At 60.3% G+C, this 24552-nt stretch overlaps 2 protein-coding genes across 2 annotated transcripts in view; one reads left to right on the forward strand and one right to left on the reverse strand.

Annotated features, from left to right (window-relative positions):
- The window catches only part of LOC116999522 (NAD(P)(+)--arginine ADP-ribosyltransferase 2-like), a 703496-nt gene that overhangs the window by 150369 nt on the left and 528575 nt on the right, over positions 1 to 24552 (forward strand). The window lies entirely within an intron of this gene.
- The window catches only part of LOC116994645 (erythroblast NAD(P)(+)--arginine ADP-ribosyltransferase-like), a 284339-nt gene that overhangs the window by 39576 nt on the left and 220211 nt on the right, over positions 1 to 24552 (reverse strand). The window lies entirely within an intron of this gene.

Raw genomic sequence — 24552 nt, forward strand, 5'->3', positions numbered from 1 at the left:
ACAGTGACCCCAGCATGGCGTCTCCAATGGCTACTGGGGGTGAGATGGGCTACCATCAGCATAGGATGGGCTACCATAACATCCCTGACCCCAGGACAGCGTCTGCCATGGCTACTGGGGATGGAGAGGGGCTACTGTCAGCATGGATTGGGCTACCAGTCATCCCTGACCCCAGCACCGTGTCTGCCATGGCTACCAGGACAGGGATGGGCTACCGTCAGCATGGATTGGGCTACCAGTGATCCCTGACCCCAGTGACCCCAGTATGGCATCTGTCATGGCTACTGGATACAGGGATGGGCTACTGTCAGCATGGGATGGGCTACCAGTGATCCCTGACCCCAGCACGGCGTCTGCCATGGCTACTGGGGTGGAGATGGGCTACTGTCAGCAGGGATTGGGCTACCGTGGGCATTGGGCTACTGTCAGTGTGGGATGGGCTACCAGTGATCCCTGATCCCAGCACGGTGTCTACCATGGCTACTGGGACACGATGGGCCACCACCAGCAGGGATTGGGCCACCATGGCCACCCCTGACTCCGCTGTGGCCGCTGGGGGTCGCTGTCACCTGGGGAGGAGGGGGAGGGACCCACGGACCCCCACGGCCCCGCCCCCATGACCCCGCCCCCACGGCCCCGCCCCAATGGCCACGCCCCCTCCCACGGCCCCGCCCCCACCTGCAGTCCGTGGGTTCGTTCGGTCGGGGATGGAGAAATCTGGGGGGACACGGAGGGTGAGGGACGGCACCCAGAGAAACCGTGAACCCCACTGAGCCCAAAAACCCCACAGACCCCCCCAAAAAACCCATAGATCCCCCGTGCCCCCATAAACCCCCCGAAAACCCCACAGACCCCAAAAACCCCATAGACCCGCCATGTGTGCCCCCCAGGGAAACCATGAACCCCATAGACCCTCCCCCCAAAAAACCCATAAACCCCCTGTGCCCCCCATAGACCTCAAAAACTCCATAGACTCCTCCAAAAACCCCACAGAGCCCTGGGCCTCAGAGACCCCAAAAACTCCACAGACCCCTAAACTCCATAGACCCTTCAAAAAACCCCACAGAGCCCTGGGCCCCCAAAAACCCCAGAGACCCCCCTGTATGCCCCCCATAGACCCCAAAAACCCCACAGACCCCTCAAAAACCCCACAGAGCCCTGGCTCCCACATAGACCCCAAAAACCCCAGAGACTCTTAAACCCCACAGACCCCAAAAACCCCACAGACACCCCCCGTGTGTGCCCCACAGATCCCTGTGCCCCCCATAGACCCCAAAAACTCCACAGACTCCTAAATCCCATAGACCCCCCCCGAAAACCCCAGGGACCCCAAAAACCCCAGAGACCCCCCCATGTGTGCCCCACAGACCCCAGGCTACCCCATAGAGAGCCCCACGCCCCCCACAACCCACCCTGTGCCCCATAAACTCCTGTGCACCCCAAAACCCACCCTACAAACTCCCATACACCCCACAGAGACCCCAAATACACCCCAAAATCCACCCCACAGACCGCCGTGCACCCCATAGAGACCCCCTGAGCACCCCAAATCCCATCCCATAGACCCCCGTACACCCCACAGAGACCCCCATGAACCCCAAATCCCACCCCACAGACCCCCGTCCACCCCATAGAGACCCCAAATACACCCCAAAACCGACCCCACAGACCCCTGTGCACCCTATAGAGACCCCCATGCACCCCAAATCCCCCCCCACAGACCCCCGTGCACCCCATAAAGACCCCCTGAGCACCCCAAATCCCACCCCACAGACCCCCGTGCACCCCATAAAGAGCCCCCCGCACCCCACAGAGACCCCTGCCCACCCCACACGCCCCTCACCGTCCGTGCGTGCCCCACAGCAGCACCTGGAGCAGCCCCGCGGCCCCACAGGTTTTATAGGGCGCTGGGGCGGGGGGAGGGGGGAGAGGGGGCTGATAAAGGTGGGGGAGGGGCGGCCCCACCCCTCCCCTTCCCCCCTCCCCTCCCCCTCGTGATGTCTCTGTGGGGCGGAGGGGGCTGAGCCCCCCCATAATCACCCCATAGCGGGGGTTGGGGTCTCATTTGGGGGATTCTATAGGGCAGGACAATCCCGTATTTAGGGATTCTATAGGGCAGGACAATCCCATATTTGGGGGATTCTATAGGGCAGGACAATCCCATATTTAGGGATTCTATGGGGCAGGACAATCCCATATTTAGGGATTCTATGGGGCAGGACAATCCCATATTTAGGGATTCTATGGGGCAGGACAATCCCGTATTTAGGGTTTCTATAGGACAGGACAATCCCATATTTCGGGATTCTATAGGGCAGGACAATCCCATATTTAGGGGATTCTATAGGGCAGGACAATCCCGTATTTAGGGGATTCTATAGGGCAGGACAATCCCATATTTAGGGGATTCTATAGGGCAGGACAATCCCATATTTAGGGGATTCTATAGGGCAGGACAATCCCATATTTAGGGATTCTATAGGGCAGGACAATCCCATATTTAAGGATTCTATAGGGCAGGACAATCCCATATTTAGGGGATTCTATAGGGCAGGACAATCCCATATTTAGGGGATTCTATAGGGCAGGACAATCCCATATTTGGGGATTCTATAGGGCAGGACAATCCCGTATTTGGGGATTCTATAGGGCAGGACAATCCCATATTTAGGGGATTCTATAGGGCAGGACAATCCCATATTTGGGGTTTCTATAGGGCAGGACAATCCCACATTTGGGGATTCCATGGGGCCGGCCCGGGGGTCCCTGGGCAGTGTCCCCACACCTGGGGGTGGTGACAGCCCGGCCCTGTCGCTGCTATATCGGGACAGGGGGGGTGGGGCCTTATCTCGCTCCTCTGGGGCCGGGGGGGTCTGGCAGCTGTCCCCGGACACGGCTCCACTTTGTCCCGGCCGCGGTGACAAAGTGTCCTCGAGAGGTGACAAATTCCTGCGGGGGGGTGGGGGGGGCAAAGAGAAACCCCCGCTATTCTGTGGGGACACTGGGGGGGGTGGGACCCCCCCTGGACACCTGGGACCCCCCCCCAGACACCTGGGACCTCCCTGGACATTTGGGACCACCCTGGGGACCCTGTCCTGGGACACTTGTGTCACCTCCCAGACACTTGAAACCCCCCTGGGACTCCCCCGGGACCCCCCTGGACATTTGGGGCCCCCGGGGACACCTCTGGGACCCCCTCTCAGGACCCCCCCGGACAGCTGGGATGTCACTGGACACTCGTGTGTCCCCCTGGACAGCCCCGGACACCTGGGACCCCCTGGACATCTGGGACCCCTCCCGGACCTTTGTGTCCCCCCCCCAGACACTTGGGACCCCCGGGGACACCCCCGGGACCCCCCTCAGGACCCCCCTGGACACCTGGGACCCCCCGGGACCCTCCCCCCGGGACACTTGTGTCCCCTCCCAGACACTTGGGACACCCCGGGACGCCCCTGGGACCGCCTGGGACACCTCTGGACACCTGGGACACCAACACAGACACCTGGGACCCCCTAGGACACCCCTGGGACCCCCCCTGGACATTTGGGATCCCCGGGGACGCCCCTGGGACCCTTCCCCCCCTGAACACCTGAACCCCCCCTGGACATCTGGGACCCCCCTGGACATTCGTGTCCCTCCTCTCGGACTCCTGCGTCCCCTTCCAGACACTTGAGACCCTCGGGGACACCCCCAGGACCCCCCCTGAGACACCTGGGACACCCTGGGACAACCCTGGGACCACCTTGGACCCCTGGGACCCCCTGGGGACCCTGTCCTGGGACACTTGTGTCACCTCCCAGACACCTGGGACCCCCCTGGGACCCCCAGGGACCCCCCTGGGACACCCCGGACACCTGGGACCCCCTTCCAAGCCACCTGTGTCACCTCCCAGACACCTGGGACCCCCCTGGGACACCCCTGGACATTTGGGACCCCTGGGGACACCTCTGGGACCCCCCCCTCAGGATCCCCCGGACACCTGCGATGTCACTGGACACTCGTGTGTTCCCCCTGGACAGCCCCGGACACCTGGGACCCCCTGGACATCTGGGACCCCTCCCGGACCTTTGTGTCCCCCCCCCAGACACTTGGAACCCCCGGGGACACCCCCGGGACCCCCCTCAGGACCCCCCTGGACACCTGGGACCCCCCGGGACCCTCCCCCCGGGACACTTGTGTCCCCTCCCAGACACTTGGGACACCCCGGGACGCCCCTGGGACCCCCTGGGGACCCTGTCCCGGGACACTTGTGTCACTTCCCGGACACTTCAGACCCCCTGGGACCCCCCGGGACGCCCCTGGGACCCTTCCCCCCCGAATACCTGAATTCCCCCTGGACATCTGGGAGCCACCCGGACATTTTGTGTCCCTCCTCTCGGACTCCTGTGTCCCCTTCCAGACACTTGAGACCCTCGGGGACACTCCCGGGACCCCCTGTGGGGCATCTAGAACACCCCTGGGACATCCTGGGACCCACCCCGGACACTCGTGTCCCCTCCCAGATACCTGAGACCCCACCTGGGACACCCCGGGGGCACCTAGAACCTCCCCCGGACATCTGAGACCCCTTCCAGACATCTGGGACCTCCCTGGGACACCCCTGGGACACCTGGGACCCCCCTGGGACCACCTTGGACACCTGGGACCCCCTGGGGACCCTGTCCTGGGACACTTGTGTCACCTCCCAGACACTTGAGACCCCCCTGGGACCCCCCGGGATCCCCCTGGACATTTGGGACCCCCGGGGACACCTCTTGGACCACCCTCCTCAGGACCCCCTGGACAGCTGGGATGTCACTGGACACTTGTGTGTCCCCCCTGGACATCTGGACACCCCTGGGACACGGGGGGACACAGGGACAGGACACAGGGACATTGGGGTGGGGGACAGGAGGACACGGAGGGACACAGGGACATTGGGGTGGGACATGAGAGGACATTGGGACAGGACACAGGGACATTGGGGTGGGACATGGAGGGACAGGACACAGGGACATTGGGGTGGGGGACATTGGGACACAGGGACAGGACACAGGGACATTGGGGTGGGGGACAGGGGGACACGGAGGGACACAGGGACATTGGGGTGGGACGTGAGGGGACACAGGGACAGACACAGGGACATTGGGGTGGGACATGAGGGGACACAGGCACAGGACACAGGGACACTGGGGTGGGACACAAGTGACATTGGGACAGGACACAGGGACATCTCACTTTGAGGTTTGTTTGCAATGATGACGGTGACAATGACAATGATGATAACGATGACAATGACAATAATGGTGACAATGATGATGCGATGCCAATAACGATGACAATGATGATGACAATGACAGTGATGACAATAATAATGACAATGACAATACAATGCCAATAACGATGACAATGACGATAACGGTGACAATGACGATGCAATGCCGATGACGATGACAATGACAATGACGATGTGATGCCGATAACGATGACAATGATGATAACAGTGATGATGACAATGACAATAACAGTGACAATGACAATAATGGTGACAATGCCGATGCAATGCTGATAACGATGACAATGATGATAATGGTGATGATGACAATGACAATAACAGTGACAATGACAATAATGGTGACAATGTTGATGCAATGCCGATAACGATGACAATGACAATAACAGTGACAATGACAATGACGATGCAATGCCGATAACGATGACAATGATGATAACGATGACGATGACAGTGACAATGCCAATGCCAATAATGATGACAATGAGGATGCGATGCCAATAACGATGACAATGATGATGACAATGACAATAACGGTGACAATGATAATAACAGTGACGATGCGATGCCGATAACGATGATGATAACAATGACAATGACAGTGACAATGACAATAATGGTGACAACGACGATGCGATGCCGATAACGATGACAATGATGATAACAGTGATGATGACAATGACAATAACAGTGACAATGACAATGACGATGCAATGCCGATAACGATGACAGTGATGACAATAATGATGACAATGACAATGCCAATAACGATGACAATGATGATAACGGTGATGATGACAATGACAAGGACAATGACAATAACAATGCCAGTGACAATGACAATAATAATGCCAATAATGATGACAATGCCGATAACAGTGACGATCACAATAATGATGACAATGACGATGACAATGACAATAACAATGACAACAACGATTACAATGACAATGACAGTGACAATGATGGTGACAGTGACAATACCAATGCTGATAACGATGACAATGATGATAATGATGACAATAACGATGACAATGACAATGCGATGCTGATAATGATGACAATTATGATAATGATGACAATGACAATGCTGATGCCGATAACAATGACAATGATGGTGACAATGACGATGACGGTGACAATGACAATGCCAGATGCCAATACGATGACAATGACAATAACGATGACAATGCCGGTGACAATGACAATGCCGATGCCGATCGTTATCGCCCCGGCGTTGATTGGGTTTGGTCACTGATCCGTTCCTGCCCCACCCCCAGGTGTGGCCTGGGCTGCTCCTGCTGGCCCGGGGGGACCTGGGGGAGGACAGGTGGGACAGGGCATGGCACCTGGAATGACACCTGGCACCTGGACCCTGGCACCTGGAATGGCACCTGGAATGACACCTGGTACACACCTGGAATGGCACCTGGAATGACACCTGGAATGGCACCTGGAATGGCACTTGGCACACACCTGGAATGACACCTGGAATGGCACCTGGAATGGCACCTGGAATGACACCTGGCGCACACCTGGCATCTGGCACAGCACCTGGAATGACACCTGGCACTGGCACCTGGAATGGCACCTGGAATGACACCTGGCACACACCTGGAATGACACCTGGCACACACCTGGCACACACCTGGAATGACACCTGACACACAACTGGAATGACACCTGGCACACACCTGGCACACACCTGGAATGACACCTGGAATGACACCTGGCACACACCTGGAATGACACCCGACACACAACTGGAATGACACCTGGCACACACCTGGCACACACCTGGAATGACACCAGGCATGACACCTGGCACACACCTGCACACATCTGGCACCTGGAATGACACATGGCACACACCTGGCAGACACCTGGAATGACACCAGGCATGACACCTGGCACACACCTGCACACATCTGGATTGGTACCTGGCACACACCTGGAATGGTACCTGGAATGACACCTGGAATGGCACCTGGAATGACCCCTGAAATGACACCTGGCACACACCTGGCACCTGGCACACACCTGGAATGACACCTGGCACATACCTGGCACCTGGCACACACCTGGAATGACACCTGACACGTACCTGGCCCCTGGCACACACCTGGAATGACACCTGGCACACACCTGGACACACACCCAGCACAGCACCTGGCACAGCTCCTGGCACCTGGAATGATACCTGGCACACACCTGGCACACACCTGGATTGATCTGCTCAGTATGGGGGGCATGGGCAAACTGGGAGGCATTAGGGCTGTACTGGGCTGTACTGGGAGGGCTCAGAGCTGTACTGGGTGGGCTCAGGGCCGTACTGGGCCATACTGGTCTGTACTGGGAGGGCTCAGGGCTGTACTGGTCTGTACTGGGAGGGCTCAGGGCTATACTGGGAGGGCTCAGGGCTGTACTGATCTGTACTGGGATGGCTCAGGGCTGTACTGGTCTGTACTGGGAGGGCTCAGGGCTGTACTGGGTGGGCTCAGGGCTGTACTGATCTGTACTGGGATGGCTCAGGGCTGTACTGGGAGGGCTCAGGGCTGTACTGGGTGGGCTCAGAGCCATACTGGGCTGTACTGGTCTGTACTGGTCTGTACCAGGAGGGCTCAGAGCTGTACTGGGAGGGCTCAGGGCCATACTGGGCCGTACTAGTCTGTACTGGGAGGGCTCAGGGCTGTACTGGTCTGTACTGGGAGGGCTCAGAGCTGTACTGGGAGGGCTCAGGGCTGTACTGGTCTGTACTGGGAGGGCTCAGGGCTATACTGGGCCATACTGGTCTGTACTGGGAGGGCTCAGGGCTGTACTGGGAGGGCTCAGGGTTGTACTGGTCTGTACTGGGAGGGCTCAGAGCTGTACTGGGTGGGCTCAGGGCCATACTGGGCTGTACTGGGCTGTACTGGTCTGTACTGGGAGGGCTCAGGGCTGTACTGGGTGGGCTCAGGTCTGTACTGATCTGTACTGGGATGGCTCAGGGCTGTACTGGGAGGGCTCAGAGCTGTACTGGGAGGGCTCAGGGCTGTACTGGTCTGTACTGGGAGGGCTCAGGGCTATACTGGGCCATACTGGTCTGTACTGGGAGGGCTCAGGGCTGTACTGGGAGGGCTCAGGGCCATACTGGGCCGTACTAGTCTGTACTGGGAGGGCTCAGAGCTGTACTGGGAGGGCTCAGGGCTGTACTGGTCTGTACTGGGAGGGCTCAGGGCCATACTGGGCCGTACTGGTCTGTACTGGGAGGGCTCAGGGCTGTACTGGGAGGGCTCAGGGCCATACTGGTCTGTACTGGGAGGGCTCAGGGCCGTACTGGTCTGTACTGGGAGGGTTCAGGGCCATACTGGTCTGTACTGGGATGGCTCAGGGCTGTACTGGGTGGGCTCAGGGCCATACTGGGCCGTACTGGTCTGTACTGGGAGGGCTCAGAACCATACTGGTCTGTACTGGGTGGGCTCAGAGCCATACTGGTCTGTACTGGGAGGGCTCGCGCCGCTCCCGTTTCTTTTCCTTTCGCTTTCAGCCACTTTCCCTTTCGGCTCCGGCGGGGACGGCGACAGGGGACAAACGGCGAGGTTGGGGACAAACGGCGAGGTCACCTGAGGGGGCTGGGGGTGGCCGGGGGGTGTCCCCTCCCTGTGACCTCCCTGTGACCTCCCTGTCCCCCTCCTGTCACCTCCTGTCACCTTCCGTGCCACCCTGGGGCCACTCGCTGCGGTGGCGGGAAAAGGAAATGGAGGGGACGGGGACAGGGAGGGGACAGGGGACAGGGACACAGGGACAGGGAGGGGGAGGGGACAGGGAGAGGGGACAAGGAGAGGGGACAAGGACACGGGACACAGGGACAGGGAGGGGACAGGGAAGGGGACAAGGACAGGGAGAGGGGACAGGGAGGGGACAAGAAGGGGACAGGAACAGGGATGGCGACAGGAATGGGGACAATGGCAAGGACAGCGACAAGGACACGGGACAGGAATGGGGACAAGGACAACGACAAGGACACGGGACAGGAAGGGGACAATGACAAGGACACGGTGCCACCGCCTCTCCTGTGCCAGCCAAGCCACTCCTGTCCCCGCCATTGTCCCCGTGGCCACCGGCACAACCGGTCCGGCCACACCTGGGGCCACCTGCGGGACACCTGCGCTGGCCACGCGGGGGGACAGGAATGTCACCGCTGTCACCTGGGGGACGGGAATGTCACCTGGGGGAGGGGAATGTCACCGATGTCACCTAGGGGAGGGGATGGCACCCGCGGGCTGTGGTGGCCCCCGGTGGCCCCCGGGCACGAGCGGCGGCGGCGACCTCGGGCAGGGAATGGCGGCCATGGAGGAGGGAGGAGGTGAGGGGGGGACTGGGGATACTGGGATGGACTGGGGATACTGGGATGGACTGGGATGGACTGGGATGGACTGGGAATGGGCATACTGGGGGAACTGGGATGGACTGGGGGGACTGGGGATAATGGGAATGGGGATACTGGGGGAACTGGGATGGACTGGAGATACTGGGATGGACTGGGGGGACTGGGGATAGTGGGAATGGGGGTGCTGGGGTGGACTGGGGATACTGGGGGGACTGGGAATGGGGATACTGGGGGTACTGGGGGATACTGGAATGGACTGGGATGGACTGGGGGGACTGGGGATACTGGGATGGACTGGGGATACTGGGAATGGGGATACTGGGATGGACTGGGGATACTGGGAATGGGGATACTGAGATGGAATGGGGATACTGGGGATACTGGGATGGACTGGGAATACTGGGATGGACTGAGGATACTGGGAATGGGGATACTGGGATGGACTGGGGGGACTGGAAATGGGGATACTGGGATGGACTGGGGATACTGGGAATGGGGATACTGAGATGGAATGGGGATACTGGGGATACTGGGATGTACTGGGAATACTGGGATGGACTGAGGATACTGGGAATGGGGATACTGGGATGGACTGGGGGGACTGGAAATGGGGATACTGGGGATACTGGGATGGACTGGGGGACTGGGGATACTGGGGGGACGGGGAGTGGGGATACTGGGATGGACTGGGGGGATTGGGAATGGGGATACTGGGGGTACTGTGGATACTGGGGCATACTGGGAGCACTGGTACATACTGGTGCATACTGGGAGCACTGGGGTTACTGGTCATACTGGGAGCACTGGTACATACTGGTACATACTGGGAGCACTGGGGTTACTGGCAACACTGGGGTTACTGGTGCGTACTGATCATACTGGTGCATACTGGGCCATACTGGTACATACTGGGAGCACTGGGCCGGTGCCCGGTTCCTCCCCGTGGGTGTCGGGGCTGTCCCCAGGCTGGAGGACCGCGAAACCAGTGCTCCCAGTATGACCAGTATGGCCCAGTATGCTATCCCAGTATGACCAGTATGGCCTAGTATGCTATCCCAGTATGACCAGTATGGCCCAGTGTGCTATCCCCAGTATGCCCAGTATGCCCAGTATCCTGTTCCCAGTATGCCCAGTATGCCCAGTGTGCTATCCCCAGTATGCCCAGTATGCTATCCCCAGTGCTCCCAGTATGCCCAGTATCCTGTCCCCAGTAGTCCCAGTATGCCCAGTGTGCTGTCCCCAGTGCTCCCAGTATGCCCAGTGTGCTATCCACAGTATGCCCTGTATGCCCAGTATGCCCAGTATCCCGTCTCCAGTATGCCCAGTATGTCCAGTATGCCCAGTATGCTAACCCCAGTATGTCCAGTATCCTGTCCCCAGTGCTCCCAATATGCCCAGTATCCTATCCCCAGTGCTCCCAGTTAGCTGAGTATCCTATCCCCAGTATGCCCAGTATTTCCAGTGTGCTGTCCCCAGTGCTCCCAGTATGCCCAGTATCCTATTCCCAGTATGCGCAGTATGCCCAGTATCACATCCCCAGTATGCCCAGTATGCCCAGTGTGCTGTCCCCAGTGCTCCCAGTATGCCCGGTATCCTGTCCCCAGTATACCCAGTATGCCCAGTATCCTATTCCCAGCATGCCCAGTATGCCCAGTATCTTGTCCCCAGTATGCCCAGTATGCCCAGTATCCTATCCCCAGTATGCCCAGTATGTCCAATATCCTGTCCCCAGTATGCCCAGTATGCCCAGTTATCCTTTCCCCAGTGCTCCCAGTATGCCCAGTATCCTATTCCAGTATGCCCAGTATCCTATCCCCAGTATGCCCAGCATCCTATCCCCAGTGCTCCCAGTAGGCCCAGTATGTCCAGTGTTCTGTCCCCAGTATGCCCAGTATGCCCAGTATCCTATCCCCAGTATACCCAGTATACCCAGTATCCCATTCCCAGTATGCCCAGTATGCCCAGTGTCCTAACCCCAGTATGCGCAGTATCCTATCCCCAGTATGCCCAGTATGCCAGTATGCTCAGTGTCCTATCCCCAGTGCTCCCAGTATGTCCAGTATGCCCAGTATCCTGCCCCCAGTATGCCCAGTATGCCCAGTGTGCTATACCCAGTATGACCAGTATGCCCAGTGTCCCCCAGGTGTTATTGCCAGGTGAGGTGTCACTGGCCCAGGTGAGGTTTTTTACCTGCCCAGATGAAATTTTACCTGCCCAGGTGAAGTTTTACCTTTCCGGGTGAGGTTTTTACCTGCCCAGGTGAGGTTTTACCTGCCCAGGTAAAAGTTTTAACTGCCCAGGTGAGGCTTTTTACCTGCCCAGATGAAATTTTACCTGCCCAGGTGAAGTTTTACCTTTCCGGGTGAGGTTTTTACCTGCTCAGGTGAGGTTTTACCTGCCCAGGTAAAGTTTTAACTGCCCAGATGAGTTTTTTACCTGCCCAGGTGAGCTGTCATTAGCCCAGATGAGGTCACCTGCCCAGGTGAGCTGTCACCAGGTGCGATGTCCGGCCCTGCCGTGGCCGCAGGGCTCGGAGCTTCCGGGAACCTGTCGGGCCAGTCCGGGCGGGCAGGACTCACCCGGCCAGGACTCACCTGGGCAGGGGGAGGGGCTGGGCAGGATCAGAGAGGTGGACTCACCTGGTCAGGACTCACCTGGGCAGGGAGAGGGGTCAGGACTCACCTGGGCTCACCTGGTCAGGACTTAACCTGGGCAGGGAAAAGGGCCAGGACTCACCTGGGCAGGGAGAGGGGTCAGGACTCACCTGGGCTCACCTGGCTGGGCTCAGGGGCTGGGACTCACCTGGGCAGGATTTACCTGGGCAGGGGGAGGGGCCAGGACTCACCTGGGCTCACCTGGACTCACCTGGGCTCACCTGGCCGGGCTCAGGGGCTGGGACTGACCTGGTCTGGACTGACTTGGTCAAGGGGAGGGGCCAGGAGTGACCAGTCCGGGCTCACCTGGGCAGGGTCAGAGTGCTGGACTCACCTGGTCAGGACTCACCTGGGCAGGGGGAGGGGCCAGGACTCACCTGGCCGGGCTCACCTGGCCGGGCTCACCTGGGCAGGGTCAGAGTGCTGGACTCACCTGGTCAGGACTCACCTGGGCAGGGGGAGGGGCCAGGACTCACCTGGCCGGGCTCACCTGGCCGCTCTCAGCCCGTGCGGGTCCCGCTGGCCCCTCCCCGCCCCCCCCCGAAGCCCAGGACAGGTGAGGAGGTCCAGGTGGCCACTGTCGGGGCCCAGGTGGCCACCGCGCGGAAGGAGGGGCCGGGCTCTTGGGGACATTCCCACGGTGGCAGCTGGAGCGGGGGGGAGGGGCGGGTCGGGCTCCGGCCACGTGAGGTTCCCACGGGGACATCGGGGGGGACATTCCCACGGTGACCGCGATCCCCGGGTGGGGGGAAGGGGTCGGACTGTGACCACAGGAAGTGACCAGGACACCCCTGGGGAGGGGAGGGGTCTCACTGTGACCACAGGAAGTGACCAGGACAGCCCCGGTGTGGGGGAGGGGTCTCAGTCCTGATTTTCCCACGGTGACCAGGACACCCGGTGTGGGGGAGGGGTCGGACTGTGACCACAGGAGGTGGCCAGGACACCCCCAGGACACCCTGGGTGGGGGAGGGGTCTGACTGACCCCAGGAAGTGACCAGAACACCCTCAGGGTGGGGGAGGGGTCTCACTGTGACCACAAGGAGTGACCACAACAACCCCAGGACACCCTCAGGGTGGGGGAGGGGTCTCAGTCCTGATTTTCCCACGGTGACCAGGACACCCGGTGTGGGGGAGAGGTCGGACTGTGACCACAGGAGGTGGCCAGGACATCCCCAGGACACCCTCAGGGTGGGGGAGGGGTCTCAATGTGACCACAGGAGGTGACCAGGACACGCCCGGGGTGGGGGAGGGGTCTCACTGTGACCACAGGAACTGACCAGGACACCCGCGGGGTGGGGCAGGGGTCTCAGTCCTGATTTTCCCACGGTGACCACGACCCCAGGGGTGGCGGGGTCTGGCTCCGGCCACAGGAAGTGACCAGGACACTCCCAGGGTGGGGGAGGGGTGTGGGTCCTGATTTTCCCAGGGTGACCAGGGTCTCACTGTGACCACAAGAAATGACCACGACACCCCCAGGACACCCCTAGGGTGGGGGAGGGGTCCCATCCCCTCCCCCCTGACCATCCCCTCCCCCCCCAGGTCGCACCCCCCGAGTGTCCGAGCTCTGCCCCCCCTCCATGCCGTGGCCGCCACCGTCCACCCTGCCGGACTCTCCCTTCCCCAGCCGGACTGTGGCCGCGGTGGCCGCGGTGGCCGAAGCACTGCTGACCCCGTGCTACTGGTCAGCGGAGCTGCTGCTGGGCCTGCAGCCGACCACGGCCGAGCGTGCGCGCTGGCGCCGGCACCGCGCCGGGCCCTACCTCGCCGTGGCCCTTCGGGTGCTGGCGGCGCCAGTCCTGGCGCTGGCGCTGCTGCTGGCGCTGCCGCCGGCCCTGCTGGGCCTCCTGCTGTGGCTACCGGCCCAGGCCCGGCGCCGGCCCTTCGTCCTGCAGCACACGGCCACCGCGGCCGTGGCCGAGCCGTGGGAGCCGCGGAGCCACGGCGGGTTCACCTTCGTCAGCGCCAACGTGTGCCTGCTGCCCAGCGGGCTGGCGCGCTTCAGCAACCTGGCCGGCACGCGGCAGCGAGCGGCGGCCATCGGGCGGCTGCTGGCGGCCGGAGCGGGCGAGGAAGCGGATGGACATCGCGAGGGGCTGTTGGAGGCGCGGCGGGGACGGGCGTCGGGATACGGCGGCACTGAGGATCGAGAGTTGAGGGTGGACACGGCGATGGTGACCGGGACGGCGGGAACGGTGGCCAACAGGATGGAGTGGGTGGAGACGGAGATGGGCAACCCAACAGTGATGGGCAACTCAACGGCGATGGGCAACTCAATGGTGATGGGCAACCCAACGGTGATGGGCAACTCAACGGCGATGGGCAACCCAACGGTGATGGGCAACTCCACAGTGATGGGCAACTCAACATTGATGGGCAACCCAACGGTGATGGGTAACTCAACATTGATGGGCAACTCAACATTGATGGGCAACTCAATGGTGATGGGCAACCCAACATTGATGGGCAACTCAACAGCGATGGGCGACTCAACAGCAATGGGCAACTCAATGGTGATGGATGACTCAACAGCAATGGGCAACCCAACACTGATGGGCAACCCAACGGTGATGGGCAACTCAACAGCGATGGGCAACTCAACATTGATGGGCAACTCAACATTGATGGGCAACCCAACAGCGATGGGCAACTCAACAGCGATGGGCAACCCAATGGCGATGGGCAACCCAACAGCGATGGGCAACTCAACAGCGATGGGCAACTCAACGGTGATGGGTAACTCAACATGGATGGACAACCCAACACTGATGGGCAACCCAACGGTGATGGGCGACTCAACAGCGATGGGCAACTCAACATTGATGGGCAACCCAATGGCGATGGGCAACTCAACGGTGATGGGTAACTCAACATGGATGGACAACCCAACGGTGATGGGCAACTCAATGGTGATGGGCAACCCAACGGCGATGGGCAACCCTTGGCCAACCTTTGACTCGGTGCCAGCAACGGAGTTGCCAATGGCCAACCCAGTGCCAATGGCCAACTCTTGGCCCACCATTGACTCCATGCCAACGCTGGAGGTGCCGATGACCAACCCAACACTGATGGCCAACTCTTGGCCAAGACTTGATTCAGTGCCGATGGTGGACTTGCTGATGACCAACTCAATGGTGATAACCAACACAACACCAATGGCCAGTCCAATGCCCATGACCAACCCAACACTGATGACCAACCCAATGCCCATGACCAACCCAACACCAATGACCAGTCCAATACCCATGACCAACCCGACACCGATGACCAACCCAATGCCCATGACCAACCCAACGCCCATGACCAACCCAACACCAATAGCCAACACAATGCCCATGACCAACGCAACGCTGATGACCAACCCAACACCAATGACCAGTCCAATACCCATGACCAACCCGACACCGATGACCAACCCAATGCCCATGACCAACCCAACGCCCATGACCAACCCAACACCAATAGCCAACACAATGCCCATGACCAACGCAACGCTGATGACCAACCCAACACCAATGACCAAACCAACACCAATGACCAACCCAACACCGATGACCAACCCAACACCCATGACCAACCCAACACCGATGACCAACCCAACACCGATGACCAACCCAACACCCATGACCAACCCAACACCAATAGCCAACACAACGCCCATGACCAACCCAACACCCATGACCAACCCAACAACAATGACCAACCCAACACCGATGACCAACCCAACGCCCATGACCAACCCAACACCCATGACCAACCCAACAATGATGACCAACCCAACACCCATGACCAACCCAACACCCATGACCAACCCAACACCCATGACCAACCCAACACCGATGACCAACACAACGCCCATGACCAACCCAACAATGATGACCAACACAACGCCCATGACCACCCCAGCCCCGGACCCATCCCCATCACCGCCAACCGGTCCCAGGCCAGAGTGGCAGATCACGATGCCGGACCCAATGCCCCCGGTGCTGAGCACCCACATCCCGCCGGACACGGACTTCCTGTGCCTGCAGGAAGTGTTCGACGCCGCCGCGGCCAACGAGCTGTGCCGGCGGCTGGGCCGGCGGTTCCCGTACCTGCTGTGGGGCGTGGGCCCGGGCGGGCTCAGGTGTGGCCGCCTGCGCGTGCTGGGCAGCGGCCTGCTGATGGCCAGCCGGTACCCGCTGCTGGCCGCGCGCTTCCACCCCTTCCCCAACGGCGCCCGCGAGGACGCGCTGGCCAACAAGGGGCTGCTGGTGGCCCAGGTGAGGTGACACCTGGGGGGGGTGATGGGGACAGGTGAGGTGACACCTGGGGGGTGACAAGGACAGGTGAGGTGACATGTGGAGGTGACAGGGACAGGTGAAGTGACACCTGTGGGGGGTGATGGGCACAGGTGAGGTGACACCTGGGAGGTGACAAGGACAGATGAGGTGACACCTGGACAGTGACAGGGACAGGTGAGGTGACACCTGGGAGTGACAGGGACAGGTGAGGTGACACCTAGGGGTGACAGGGACAGGTGAGGTGACACCTGGGAGGTGACAAGGACAGGTGAGGTGACACCTGGGAGGTGACAAGGACAGGTGAGGTGACACCTGGGCAGTGACAGGGACAGGTGAGGTGACACCTGGGGGGTGACAAGGACAGGTGAGGTGACACCTGGGGGGTGATGGGTACAGGTGAGGTGACACCTGGAGGTGATGGGTACAGGTGAGGTGACACCTGGGGAGTGACAGGGACAGGTGAGGTGACACCTGGGGGGTGACAGGGACAGGTGAGGTGACACCTGGGGGGTGACAAGGACAGGTGAGGTGACACCTGAGGATGACAGGGACAGGTGAGGTGACACCTGAGGGTGATGGGCACAGGTGAGGTGACACCTGGGGGGTGACAGGCACAGGTGAGGTGACACGTGGGGGGTGACAAGGACAGGTGAGATGACACCTGGAGGTGACAAGGACAGGTGAGGTGACACCTGGGAGGTGATGGACACAGGTGAGGTGACACCTGGGGAGTGACAGGGACAGCTGAGGTGACACCTGGGGAGTGACAAGGACAGGTGAGGTGACATCTAGGGGGTGATGGACACAGGTGAGGTGACACCTAGGGAGTGATAAGGACACCTGAGGTGACACCTGGGGGGTGACAGGGGCAGGTGAGGTGACATGTGGTTGGTGTCCCCTCCCCCAGGTGCTGTTGGGGACAGGGCGGGGCCGGCGCGTCCTGGGGTACCTGAGCTGCACCCACCTGCAGGCGCCAGCGCGTGAGTGGGGACATGGGGACACGGGGGGGACATGGGGACACGGGGACATGGGGGGGACATGGGGACATGGGGGTGACACTCGGGGACACTGAGAAACACTGGGGAGACACGGGGGGACATGGGGACACTGGAGGGACACTGAGGCACACTGGGGGGACACTGGGGGGTGGTACTGGGAGGACACTGGGGTGGCACCGGAGGGACACTAGGGGGACTCTGGGGGGACACTGGGGTGGCACTGGGGTGGCACTGGGGGGCTTTTGGCTCTGTGGGGTCTTGTCCCCCTGTTCCCGCGTGTGTCTCTGTGTCCCTGTCCCCATGTCCCCGTCACCATGTCCCTGTCACCATGTCCCTGTCCCCATCCATGTCCCTGTCCCCATCCATGTCCCCATGTCCCTGACCCTGTCCCCATGTCCCTGACCCTGTCCCCATGTCCCCATCCATGTCCCTGTCCCTATGTCCCAGTCAATGCCACCATCCATGACACGCAGCCATCCCTGTCCCCGTGTCCCTGTCCCTGACCCTGTCCCTGTCCCAGTGATGCCACCATCTGTGATGCCCAGCTGTCCCTGTCCCTGTCCCCATGTCCCAGCCGATGCCACCATCCACGACGTGCAGCTGTCCCTGTCCCTGTCTCTATCCCCATGTCCCTGTCCCTGTCCCCGTGTCCCTGTCCCCATGTCCCAGCCGATGCCACCATCCATGACGTGCAGCTGTCCCTGTCCCTGTCTCTGTCCCCATGTCACTGTCCCCATATCCCTGTCCCTGTCCCCATGTCCCTGTCCCCATCCATGTCCCCATGTCCCTGTCCCTGTCCACATGTCCCTGTCCCCGTCCCCATGTCCCCATCCATGTCCCTGTCCCCATGTCCCTGTCCCCATGTCCCTGTCCCCATCCATGTCCCTGTCCCCATGTCCCTCTCCCCATGTCCCAGCCGATGCCACCATCCATGACGTGCAGCTGTCCCTGTCCCTGTCTCTGTCCCCATGTCACTGTCCCTGTCCCCATGTCCCTGTCCCCATGTCCCTGTCCCTGTCCCCATGTCCCCATCCATGTTCCTGTCCCCATGTCCCCATGTCCCTGTCGCTGTCCCAGCCGATGCCGCCATCCGTGATGACCAGCTGACCCTGTCCCTGTCCCCATGTCCCTGTCCCCATGTCCCCATCCCTGTCCCCATGTCCCTGTCCCCATGTCCCTGTCCCCATGTCCCTGACCATGTCCCCATGTCCCTGTCCCCATGACCATGTCCCCATGTCCCTGTCCCCATGTCCCTGTCCCAGCCGATGCCGCCATCCGTGGTGACCAGCTGACCAACATACTGGATTGGCTCCGGAAATTCCGGCAGGACGTGGAGAAAAACGGGGACCTGGTGGCCTTCAATGTCCTCTGTGGGGACCTCAACTTCGACAACTGCTCCCGGGGTGGGGACAGCGACGGGGACACGGGGACAGGGGGGGACAGCTACGGGGACACGGGGACAGGGACACGGGGACATGGGGGGGGACAGCGACAGGGACACGGGGAGAGCGGGGGGACAGGGACACGGGGACATGGGGGGGGACAGTGACAGGGACATGGGGACAGGGACAGGGGGACATGGAGATGGGACACGGGGGGACAGGGAAAGGGACACGGGGACAGCAACGGGGACACGGGGAGGGACAGTGACGGGGACATGGGGACAGGGACACGGGAACATGGAGAGGGGACACGGGGACAGGGACATGGGGACAGCGACCGGGACATAGGGACACGGGGCAGGGGGATGGGGACACGGGGACAGGGACATGGGACTGGGACAGGGAGACGGGGACAAGGACAGTGGGGACAGGGACATCGACAGGGACACAGGGGAGGACAGTGACGGGGACGTGGGGACAGGGACACGGGGACATGGAGGGGGGACACGGGGAGAGGGACATGGGGACAGTGACCGGGACATGGGGATACGGGGACAGGGACACAGGGGCAGTGGGACAAGGACACGGGGACAGGGACACGGGGACACGGGGACAGGGACATCGACAGGGACACGGGGACAGGGACATCGACAGGGACACGGGGACAGCGATGTGGACATGGGACAGGGACAGGGACGACAGGGACACAGGGACAGGGACATGGAGGGGGACAGGAACAGGACGACACGGGGACAGGGACACGGGGACACGGGGGGGACAGCGATGGGGACATGGGGACAGGGACATGGGGGGACATGGAGGGACACAGGGGGACATTTGGGGACATTTGAGGATATGGAGGGACACGGGGGGACATTTGGGGACACGGGGGGGACATGGGAGGGACAGAGGGGACATGGGGAGGGACATTGGGGGACACAGGAGGACAGGGGGACATCAGGGGATATCAGGGACACACGGAAGCCCAGGGGGGACACAGGGGGACACGGGGGGACAGGGACAAAGGGAGGTGACAGGGAGGTGACACAGGGGAGGTGACAGCGCCGGTGTCCCCGCAGGTGACGCCCCGAACCAGCGCCACCCCCTGTTCGAGGAGTTCTTCGACCCCGCGCGGCTCCGGTGCGGCCAGGACCAGCCCTGGGCCATCGGTGGGGACAGCGCTGTCACCTCTGTCACCTCAGTGTCACCTCTGTCACCTGTGTCACCTGTGTCACCTCCTGTCACCTGTGTCACCTCAGTGTCACCTGTGTCACCTGTGTCACCCCCTGTCACATCCTGTCACCTGTGTTACCTGTGTCACCTCAGTGTCACCTGTGTCAGCTCTGTAACCTGTGTCACCTGTGTCACCTCTGTCACCTCAGTGTCACCTGTGTCAGCTCTGTAACCTGTGTCGCCTGTGTCACCTGTGTCACCTGTGTCACCTCCTGTCACCTCAGTGTCACCTGTGTCACCTGTGTCACCTCAGTGTCACCTGTGTCACCTGTGTCACATCTGTCACCTCTGTCACCTCAGTGTCACCTGTGTCAGCTCTGTAACCTGTGTCGCCTGTGTCACCTGTGTCACCTGTGTCACCTCCTGTCACCTCAGTGTCACCTGTGTCACCTGTGTCACCTCAGTGTCACCTGTGTCACCTGTGTCACATCTGTCATCTGTGTCACCTCCTGTCACCTCAGTGTCACCTGTGTCACCTGTGTTACCTGTGTTACCTGTGTCACCTGTGTCACCTGTGTCACCTCAGTGTCACCTGTGTCACCTGTGTCACCCTCTGTCACCTCCTGTCACCGCTGTCACCTGTGTCACCTGTGTCACCCCCTGTCACATCCTGTCATCTCTGTCACCTCCTGTCACCCCTAGGACACCAATATCTCCTCCTGTCACCTCCTGGGGACACCTCTGTCACCCCTAGGGACCCCTGTGCCACCTCCTTGGGGACACTGCTGTCCCCTCCCCATGTCTGGGGTCTTGTCCATGTCCCTGTCCCCTCGTGTCCCCAAGGTGTCCCCTCGTGTCCCCAAGGTGTCCCCAATGTCCCGCTCACCCCCTGTCCCCTCGTGTCCATTTGTCCCCAAGGTGTCCCCAAGGTCCCGCTCACCCCCTGTCCCTTTTGTCCCCAAGGTCCCACTCACCCCCTGTCCCTTTTGTCCCCAAGGTGTCCCCAAGGTCCCGCTCACCCCCTGTCCCCTCCTGTCCCCTTTGTCCCCTCGTGTCTCCTCCCCATGTCCCCAAGGTCCCACTCCTGTCCCTTTTGTCCCCAAGGTGTCCCCAGGGTCCCGCTCACCCCCTGTCCCCTCCTCGTGTCCCCAGGGACTCTCCTCGACTGCCTCAAGATCTACGAGGAGCCCGTGAGCACCCCCGAGAGGATGGCGAGGTGACACTGGGGACATGGGGACAGCGGGGACATTGGGGGGATTGGGGACATTGGGGACACTGGGGGGATTGGGGACACTGGAGACACTGGGGACAGTGGGGACATTGGGGGGACATGGGGACATTGGGGACATTGGGGACACTGGGGGGACTGAGGACACTGGGGACATTGGGGACACTGGGGAGATTGGGGACACTGGGGACATTGGGGACATTGGGGACATGGGGGACACTGTGGGGATTTGGGACACTGGGGACATTGGGGACATTGGGGGGGATTGGGGGGATTGGGGACAGTGGGGACATTGTGGGGACATGGGGACATTGGGGACAGTGGGGTGGGGCACAAGGTGGGAGGGGACAGCCATCCGTGCGTGTGTCACCGTGTCCTCTGTGCCACCGTGTCCTGTGTCACTCTGTCCCCTGTGTCACTCTGTCCTGTGTCACTCTGTCCCCGATGTCCACTCAGGACACTGTCCCTGTGTCACTGTGTCCCTGTCCCCGTGTCCCTGTCCCTGTGTCACTGTGTCTCTGTGTCACTGTGTCACTGTGTCACTGTGTCACTGTCCCTGTGTCACTGTGTCTCTGTGTCACTGTGTCACTGTGTCACTGTGTCACTGTCCCTGTGTCACTATGTCTCTGTGTCACTGTGTCACTGTCACTGTGTCTCTGTGTCACTGTCCGTGTGTCACTGTGTCCCTGTCCCTGTGTCCCTGTGTCACTGTCATTGTGTCACTGTGTCACTGTGTCACTGTGTCACTGTCACTGTCACTGTGTCACTGTGTCACTGTGTCACTGTCCCTGTGTCACTGTGTCACTGTGTCACTATGTCTCTGTGTCACTGTGTCACTGTCACTGTGTCTCTGTGTCACTGTCCGTGTGTCACTGTGTCCCTGTCCCTGTGTCCCTGTGTCACTGTCATTGTGTCACTGTGTCACTGTGTCACTGTCACTGTGTCACTGTGTCACTATGTCTCTGTGTCACTGTGTCACTGTCACTGTGTCACTGTCCCTGTGTCACTGTGTCCCTGTGTCCCTGTGTCCCTGTGTCACTGTCACTGTGTCACTGTGTCACTGTCACTGTGTCCCCATGTCCCTGTGTCACTCTGTCACTGTGTCCCTGTCCCCAATGTCCCCTCTGTCCCCCAGGACACTGTCCTGTCCCTGTCCCTGTGTCACTGTATCACTGTCACTGTGTCACTGTCCCTGTGTCCCTGTCCCTGTGTCACTGTCACTGTCCCCAATGTCCCCTCTGTCCCCCAGGACCCTGTCCTGTCCCTGTGGCCGGAGTCACTTCCTGGCCGCCCCCATCCTGTCCCTGTGTCACTGTCACTGTGTCCCTGTGTCACTGTCCCTGTGTCACTGTCCCTGTGTCACTGTCACTGTGTCACTGTCCCTGTGTCCCTGTGTCACTGTGTCCCCTCTGTCCCCCCAGGACCCTGTCCTGTCCCTGTGGCCGGAGTCACTTCCTGGCCGCTCCCATCCTGGCCAGCGGCGCTCAGGACCCGCAGGCCCCGCGGCCGTGGAACGGCCGGAGAGTGGACAGGGTGCTGGTCAGGGGGAGGCCGGACGTGAGCACGGTGAGTGACCCCTGAGTGACCACTGTGAGTGACCCCAGTGACCCTGAGTGACACTGAGTGACCCCAGTGACAACAGTGACAACAGTGACCCTGAGTGACCACTGTGACCTCTGAGAGACCACTGTGAGTGACCCCAGTGACCCCCAGGAACCCCCAGTGACCCCAGTGACCACTGTGAGTGACCACTGAGTGACCCCCAGTGACCCCCAGAGACCAGTGAGTGACCAGTGAGTGGCCAGTGTGAGTGACCCCAAGTGACCCCAGTGACCATGTGACAACAGTGCCAACAGTGACCCTGAGTGACCAGTGAGTGACCATGAGTGACCCCGAGAGACTCCGAGTGACCCCCAGTGACCCTGAGTGACCCCAGTGACCCCAAGCGACCTGGAGTGACCACAGTGACACTGAGTGACCACTGAGTGACAAGTGAGTGACCACTGAGTGACCCCAAGTGACCCCGAGTGACCACTGAGTGACCACTGAGTGACCCTGAGTGAACCTGAGTGACCCCAAGTGACCCCGAGTGACCACTGAGTGACCCCGAGTGATGAGTGAGTGACCCCTGTGAGTGACCCCCGAGTGACCCCGAGTGACCCTGACCACTGAGTGACCCCTGAGTGACCCCTGAGTGACCCTGAGTGACCAGTGAGTGACCCCTGAGTGACCCCTGAGTGACCCTGAGTGACCCTGAGTGACCCCTGAGTGACACTGAGTGACCCCTGAGTGACCCTGAGTGACTCTGCTGACCACAATGGCCCCTGATGACCCTAGTGACCCCAGTGACGCCTAGTGACCCCTGAATGACCCCTGCTGACCCCTGAGTGACCCCTGCTGACCCCTGAGTGACCCCAATGACCCCAGTGACCCCTGAGTGACCCCTGCTGACTGCAGTGTCCCCACAGGAGGTGACAGGGCTGTCGGTCATCACCCAGCTGGCCACTCTGAGTGACCACCTGCCCGTGGGGCTGCGGCTGCGCCTGGGCCCGGCTGACCTCTGACCTCTGACCCCGGCTGGGCACTGACCTCTGACCCCGGATCAGACACCACTGACCTCTGACCCCGGCTGGGCACCGCTGACCTCTGACCCCGGCTGGGCACAGCGCTGACCTCTGACCCCGGCTGGACACGGGGCAGGATCAATTCTGGCATTGATCCGGTATTGGGACACGATTGGTGCGGTATTGATCGGGTATTGATCGGGTATTGATCAGGTATTGATTCTGGCATTGATCAGGTATCAGTCCCATATTGATCAGGTATTGATCCAGTATTGATCAGGTATTGGGGTGGGATCAATACTGGCATTGATCCGGTATTGGGACACACTTGGTGCCATATTGATCAGGTATTGATCAGGTATCAGTCCAATATTGATCAGGTATTGATCCAGCATTGATCCGGTATTGATTCAGTATTGATCCGGTATTGATCAGTTATTGGTTGGGTATTGATCAGGTATTGGACCAGGATCAATTCTGCCATTGATCTGGTTTTGGGACATGATTGGTGCTGTATTGATCTGATATTAATCAGGTATAGATCCAGCATTGATCAGGTATTGGGACACGATCAGCCCATTATTGATCTGATATTGATCCAGTATTGGGACCGGATCAGCCCGGTATTGATC

This window comes from Catharus ustulatus, chromosome 1 (genome assembly GCF_009819885.2).
Source record: "Catharus ustulatus isolate bCatUst1 chromosome 1, bCatUst1.pri.v2, whole genome shotgun sequence".
Classification (NCBI taxonomy): Eukaryota; Metazoa; Chordata; class Aves; order Passeriformes; family Turdidae; genus Catharus; species Catharus ustulatus.